This window comes from Gavialis gangeticus, unplaced genomic scaffold, assembly GCF_001723915.1.
Source record: "Gavialis gangeticus isolate Ggan-Ray unplaced genomic scaffold, GavGan_comp1, whole genome shotgun sequence".
Lineage (NCBI taxonomy): Eukaryota > Metazoa > Chordata > Crocodylia > Gavialidae > Gavialis > Gavialis gangeticus.
Window position 1 is genome coordinate 24,544,950 of NW_017729002.1, and position 7,068 is coordinate 24,552,017.

The 7,068-nt window shown below is 42.5% G+C and overlaps 1 protein-coding gene across 2 annotated transcripts in view; it reads left to right on the forward strand.

Moving 5' to 3' along the window:
- The first annotated feature begins 247 nt into the window (after positions 1 to 247).
- Positions 248 to 7,068, forward strand: part of GLYR1 (glyoxylate reductase 1 homolog) — a 37,829-nt gene continuing 31,008 nt past the window's right edge. Inside the window, exons 1-3 of one of the 2 annotated variants that reach the window (XM_019507692.1) lie at positions 248 to 529; positions 1,717 to 1,753; positions 3,381 to 3,460. The gene's annotated coding sequence lies outside the window, so the exon portion shown is untranslated. The remainder of the gene's footprint in view (positions 530 to 1,716; positions 1,754 to 3,380; positions 3,461 to 7,068) is intronic. The other variant, XM_019507691.1, reaches the window with a different exon arrangement.

Genomic DNA, 7,068 nt, shown 5'->3' on the forward strand with positions numbered 1-7,068 from the left:
GTTCTGTGCTGGGAGCCGGCGGCGGCGCCGGGCTGGGGAGCCGCTTCAGCAGCGTCGGGGCGAGGCCGGGGCGGGCGCGGAGCTAGCGAGGGGGCGGGGCCGCCTGGGGCTGTCAGCGGGGCACAGCGGTGCCCCAGGCAGCGGCCCCGGGCTGTGGCTCTGACCAGGGAGGGCAGCGCGTCCTTATCGAAGAGCACAAGCCCAGTGTGTCTGCCCCCGCCACCTCCAGGTCTCAAACAAACCCAGCAGAGGAGCCGAGGTCTCTAGCTCCAGCTCTGTAGAGCTGCCGGGCTTTCCTGGAAGCCTGTTGGCGGCGCCTGACCGCACAGTCTCCGTTCAGCTTGTGCTGAACCGTGGGCTTAGGCACCTTGCTCGGGCCTGCAGCAAACAGCTAATCCCCGACACGCAAGTGTGTGCATTTATATTTATATCCCAGATAAAAAGAGCGGCGCGCTCCAGCCTGTGACAACTGCAATTTCTCATCCGAAACATTGGCAGTGGTGTGAAGTTGTCTAATTTGTGTAGCAAAGTAAGTACAGGTTGATTCCTGTAGCCAAATGTATTTCAAATGAGTGTTTGGGGAGTGCGCTGCTCTTAGCAATGTCTTTAAATGCAGATGTATCAAGCTGGGTTTCATGTACAGCCCTGTAGACGAGGCCCTGCTGCTAGGCCCATCCAAGAGGAGCTGTAATGATAAAACGGGTGGGAAACAGGAAAGAAGGGTGGGGGGGAAAAAGCCCTTGGTGAAAGGCTTGTGCAGCACAGACATGAAAGAAAGTATAAGGTCTAAGGTATGGTCATGGTTAGTGTCATGAGCAGCGTATCTTCCAGACCTCACCAGCTTGTCCTCTGTCCTTCTCTTAAGAGAGGCTGACGTGCTATTTTGAAGTCTTGTTCAGAAGGCTAGCCAGCCGGCCAGAGTTTCTGCTGGTCTTGTGCAAGGCAAACGGGTATTAGGGTTCTGGGACCAGGTGCAGCTGATGTAAAGGATCAGGGTAGGATCACTACGAGGCTCCCATGCTTTCATATCAAAACTTTTCTTCTTTTTTTGTGAGGAAATAGTATGGGCTTAGCCTTTGCCATTGAGAGAGGTGCAAGGGTGGACAGTACACTTTTCTGTATTTCTTGGGGTCTTGATGCCTCATTTGAATGATGAGCAGTTCCAGAAAGTGATAATGAAAGTACGTGTGGAGCCTTTGCTATATGAATTACTGCTTTAAGCAAGTTCTAAGAATGATGATTAGCTGAACTGGGAAGCAGAACCTGTTGTATTTACTAGACTTTTCTGCTCTGGAAAGCCTTAAGTTATCAATCCAAACAGTAAGTTATGGTCATGGTTAGTGTCATGAGCATCAATACTTTAGTCAGTCACATGTGAGAGAGAGAAGGGATGAGAGCAGTCTTTCTAAAGAGCTGCAGTATTAGAACTTCAGGCACAACTTCACCAACCCTGTTCCCTGGTCCTGCAACAAGGCTGATGCAGATTTTGGGACTTGGCCTGAGCACAGGTGCCAGCATTCATGGCAGTTTAGTGAGGTGGAGATTTTCTCCACCTTGGGATGTCCTTTTTGTTTGTTTGTTTTCCTTTTGTGGTAGAGTTTGATTGTACTGAATTCCCTCCTCCTGTTAAAAAAAAAAAAATTATAGTGGAAACAGGCAGTTATGGGGTGACTGCCTTTTTGGATGCCAGCGGCTGATCTTTTCCTTTTCCCTTAGGGGGAAGCTGGGCCGGTATCCTCCATGGCCAGGAAAGGTGAGTCATATTTTATCCTGGAGGGAATTGTTTCTGAAAAGAGTTCCAGTGAAGTTTTAAGTTTTTTATAGATTTCTTCTTGACTTTTTTTTTAGTGAGGCCTGTTGCCCTTAATTTTGAGCCAAGCTATGCATCAAAGACTTTATTTGATTCAGAAGCTCAGTCTGTCAGTAACAGGTATTAGCTGAGATAGAATGAAAAGTAGTACAAACCAATTTATCTGAATCTGGAACTGATTGTATTCCCCAGGCTTAGCAATTTAATCCCTATCACTTTCAGCAAGACAGGTTTCTTTTCTCCCATAATAAACTGGCTACATGGATTCCTTTAACTAATAGAAAGGGAGAGTCTGGTTTCCCATACTAATGTTTAGTGTTACAGTTTTGTCATTACTTATCTAGAGAAAGGTGGGATGGGGAGAATGTAATTGTTGATGAAAGGCATATATCTAGAAGGGAAGTAGTATTTGCATTTTAGTCAAACTGTAGCCACTGTTTATGTTCCTTAAAAGAGTTATATTTTTCATTTTAATGTAAGCACAATTGAGACAACAGGTTAGGCCTTGTTTTTGCTAAGGAAAAAGTTACTGTTATCCTAGTGCAGGCAAGACAGTGGTAACAATCACACAGGTTAGCAAGCCAGGTAACACAAACTGGCCTGTGGTATTTCATTCCACCTGCTAACTTCTGTGACATGTGTTTCTCTTCCCTTGGATTTTACATGTGGTTAAAAACATTGTCTTTACTTCAAGGAAAAAAATAAGAACAATCAAAGCCTTGGATGGTAGAAATTTTCTCACTGGTGCAAAAATTTATAAATGCATTCTTGGTTCCCGTAAATAAGGATACCATCTTTACTTATGGAGACAAGAGAGAGAATATCAAGTTTATGATATCTTGGAAGAATGTAGCCTTGCAAAGGGTCCACTGGTCTATTAGTGGAGTTTGGTTGTTTTTTTTTTACTTCATGCAGTGCTAGTATAATTCTGCAGCTTGTCATGTTCTGTTCATCTTGAATTGCATCTGCTCTCTTAAAGCACCAGAAGTCTTGGTTATTGAAGACTAAAATCTCCATTAAAATTTTGGAAATTGACAGCTATGACCAAAGTCTGGTTTTATCTCCTAAACAGTAGTACAAGTCTGTAATGGGATCAGTGCTAACTCTTGATACAGTGCTCTGAGTGACATAATGTAGGATGTGCCTGTACTGCAGATTATAGTATAACAGAGGTACTCAAGCTAGCTTTAAACAAACAGATCAGATACTGGACACAATCTAGTTTTAGCAGTGTTCCTCATTGGCTAACTTCTTCTGCTTAGAAGAGAAAGTTAATTGCCACAGAGGTCTGTGCTGCTGCAGCTAAAACTGCTTCTGGAATCTGAGCTAGGTTGCATTTACTCTGTTGCTGTCTGTAGAGTAAACATGCCTGTCCAAATTCATGGCTCCTGGGCTTGAGGGAAGGCCTTTGCCATAAGTAGGAGTCCCCCTCCTACTCTTGCTTAAAATAATTCTTCTGCAAGAGCCATGGCACAGTTTCTTGCAAACATTCACTGAATCAACATACTTGGTTCACAGAAGATTCTGCTGCTGCCTCTTCAACTAACTTTGTCTCCTCTTTCTTCCTCAGATTGTTAATCCACCTAAAGATCTGAAGAAGCCTCGTGGAAAGAAGTGCTTCTTTGTCAAGTTTTTTGGGACAGAAGATCAGTATGTATCCACATTTCTATCTGATGACAATTTTGGCCTTTAAAACATAGGACTTTCATGGAAGAGTTTTATGCTAGTACAATATTCTGCAAAAGATTGCTTTCAGCTATCTGCCAGCACCAGGCATAAACTATAGCTGTTATAGCCTCTCCTGTGGGTGCATGATGGTTGAAAAGACCTAGACAAGTGTGCTATGATTTTAGCTGGTGCTAAAACAGGGAGTTTTGGGGAGTTGGTCACTTGTAGGTATGGATGTGTTTGCATTAGCTTTCATGTAACGTACCATTTCTCAAATATACTTTGGGTGTTGTGTTGTTTTGCTGCCATAAATACAAGGTGGCTTCATTCCTGTCATTGTTAAAAAGAGTATATTATGATGTTTGATAGTATAAAACTTTCCTGCTCTGCGTTTGGAGGACAGGGTAGCTCCAGTGTGGCAGAATAATCACTCCTGTAAGAAATAATTTTGTGATTTGCTACACAAAAAAATTACACTTGTTTTTAACAATTATGCTGTTACAAGTAATTTAACATTCCTTAAATTGAAAGAAGTTGGTAAAACCATCCTGCTTTAGTTTGGCTTGTGTATTTGACAGTGTCGTTGTGTTTAGTCAGCTTTGCTGTTTCCCTCAGTCATTAAAGGAGGGAGAAAATCATGAGTGGAAAAGACTTTTGTAAATCTCCACAGGAATTAGGAAAATCCTTTAAGTCTTTTTTTTTCCTAAAGAGTTAAATAAAAGTGGGGATGTATGTTTAAAGGACATTCTGTCAGAAAATGGATTGTTTTCAGCTTTTTTTGTAAGCCAGCATTTAAAATATATTTTTCCTTTAAGAGCTGGAAGCAAGTTAGCAGTCAGGGCTGGAAACAGAAGCCACATACCAGTAGAAGAGGAACTGCTTGCTTTAAAGTACTGTAAGATGACTTTTATTAGCTAGGATCAATTCTGAGGCTGTATTGGCCCATTGAGCTTTGGATAGTCAAGTATTGAATATTGTTCTTCTCCTGATTTGTGGCTTTTTCTTGTTTACCCAAATCATGTTTTGGGGGAACTGCTGGGGGTGGGGAGGGGGAGAGGTTGCATCAGAATGATATATTTTAGAAAAGGCAGGTCAGGTGTCTGGAATGTCCCAGCTGAGATTAGTGGACAGATTGCAGATGAGGAGATCACAGCTACAAAATAACTGTGGCTTATTACGTGGCTGTGGAGTACAGGCTAGTTAAAATCCTATCATCTGGCAGATTCGGAGCGCCAAAAATCCAGCTTGTGAAAATTAATCACTTCCTGCTGGATAATCATATGATTTAAAAATCCGTTTGCTTGAGCTGATTGCCATATCCCACCTGAAAATGAAATAGAAATAAGTACTGTCTTCCTGCCTCTGTTGCCTTATAAAGCACCACTAATCAGCAGAAGACCTGAACTTCCTCTGTCTCTGTTCTGTCCCATACTGGACATGGTGAGGCTTTCATATGGTTAAATCTGTTTGACTAGGCCAAAACAAAGTGGTCCAAAAAGGAAATTGTTACCAAACTATGAGAGAGAGTTGTTCTTGGACCAGTAACCTTAAAATCCAGTGAACTGGGAAGAACAAATCATATGACAGAAAAAATAAACTAGCTTTTATTCTATGGTTGGTATTTTGTTTAATGTGTATAAAAACATATGAAAGGGTGTCTGTCTGTTCATCTAGATGCCCCTGCCATGGAGAACACAGTGAAATAAAATGACAGAATACTAAATTCCTGTCACACCGATGAAAGTGTGAGCAGTGTCCTCGAGTCCAAAGATACAGAACTGAATTACTTGAGCATATTTTACTCTTATTTCCTGCTCCGCAGCCCCCTCCCCAGTTTAGTTTGTGAGATGGTATTGTGATGCTATTAGCATTTGCTTTATAGTCCCTTTTTACCATTAACTTGCTCTCTGAAGATTTAGCAAAGGTGAAGATATGGACAAAAGCGTTTGGCTTCTGTCTGGGCCAGATAAACATGGAAGTGATGCTGACTAGCAGGAAGAAGTATTTTGAGGAACTGTTGATGTCTGATTGCTCTCTGTTGAGGATGTTTGCCCAGTTCTTGGCAAAATATTATGAAGTCCTAGGCCGTTGGAGGACTACCTTTCACTGAAGAATCGCAGCTGGCAACATGTCCAGAAATGCCAGCATTTGATGCTGGCTAAAAGTTGCTCTCTGCATCCTTTCATGCTCTTGTCATGTTCAGACTACAGTGTGAAGCTCCTTAAAAACAGGCTAGCAACTATGACTTGCACTTTGCAGTGCCTGTATCCTAACTTCGAGGTGAATTTCAAAGTTCTGGTTGTGTGGGGTGGTGTAGGTATGATGGACATGAAAAATGTGAGGGGCAAGGACTTTAGTGGGTGATACCTTTTACTGGGTCAACTGTGTAGCTGGGAGGGATAGGGACAAGCTTTTGGGCACCAGTATGCTTCTGAAAGTTTATCTATGTCCCTCTCAACTATATAGTTAGTCCGGTAAAAGATATCACCCACAAAAGTCTTTGTCTCTTGCAAAGTTCTGGTGGTCATCTCTGAAGTCATAAGTGGCTTAGGACTTAGCCCAAAAGAGATTGCCCCTTTTTGGTTTATCTACTACTAGACCTACATTTATATGCAATGCTACAGCTAACTGTCCCAAGGGAGAGGGTGCAGCGAGCAAGGGGAAAAAAAATAACAGAAGTGGTGGCCTGAGCCTGGTCACATTCAGGTGGTGCTGCAAGAGTCGGGTCTTCACAAATGTCTGCTGTTTGCTTAGTCCAACTCTACTTGCTTTCAGCCTGTTGGTAGTTTCCATTGCTTCTGTTGTGTTTAAAATAATGGCACTCCTGCTGCTTATGCTTGAGTGGGGCTTTTACCTCTGTACTTGAGCCGGGTTGGATTCACCCATCCTGTACGGTGGTGGAAGCTTTATCAGGGATTGACCAGTAATCTGGTATTTGTATCATCTTCTGGAATGGGTCTCGTAATTGTGATATGCATGACTGTTTGCTGCATATCCTTCACCTGCTCCATAAACTAAAAAAGTATCTTGACATTTATTTTGAGAGTTGAGTGTTCGATCATTTTCTAATTCCACAGAGAAGAAAATGCACATTGTGTCTTGGTTTTCACCCAAATTCTGAGTAAAGTACTCTACTACAGCAGTGACAGACAATACTGTTAATCAGGTCACTTTCTAAAGATTACTATAGCTCTGTCCTCTGCTCCCATTCCCTTTCAACTCAGTGGCCCAGCCAGTCCATTGTGACCTGTCTTATTTCCTAAGCTATGTTCTTGTCAAGGAAAGGCCCGGTGCACTACAGCAGTCATAAACAATAAAGTGAACGAGGCGGGACCCTATTGACACTTTTTCAGACAAATAGGCTGCTGTCTCTCCCCTTTTCTTTTCAAATCCAGTTCTACTAGAGACCCTTAAGTAATATGTCAATCAGCTCAGTGTACTCCTACCTCCTGTGGCCACCACACATCAGGGGAGATGTAGTCTGTTTGTAATTTCAAGGTGAATGGACCACAGCTTTGTAGTAAGAACGTGGCATTTCATATAGATGTTAGAGAATTATTTCAGAGAAATATTGGCAAGTACACTGCAGC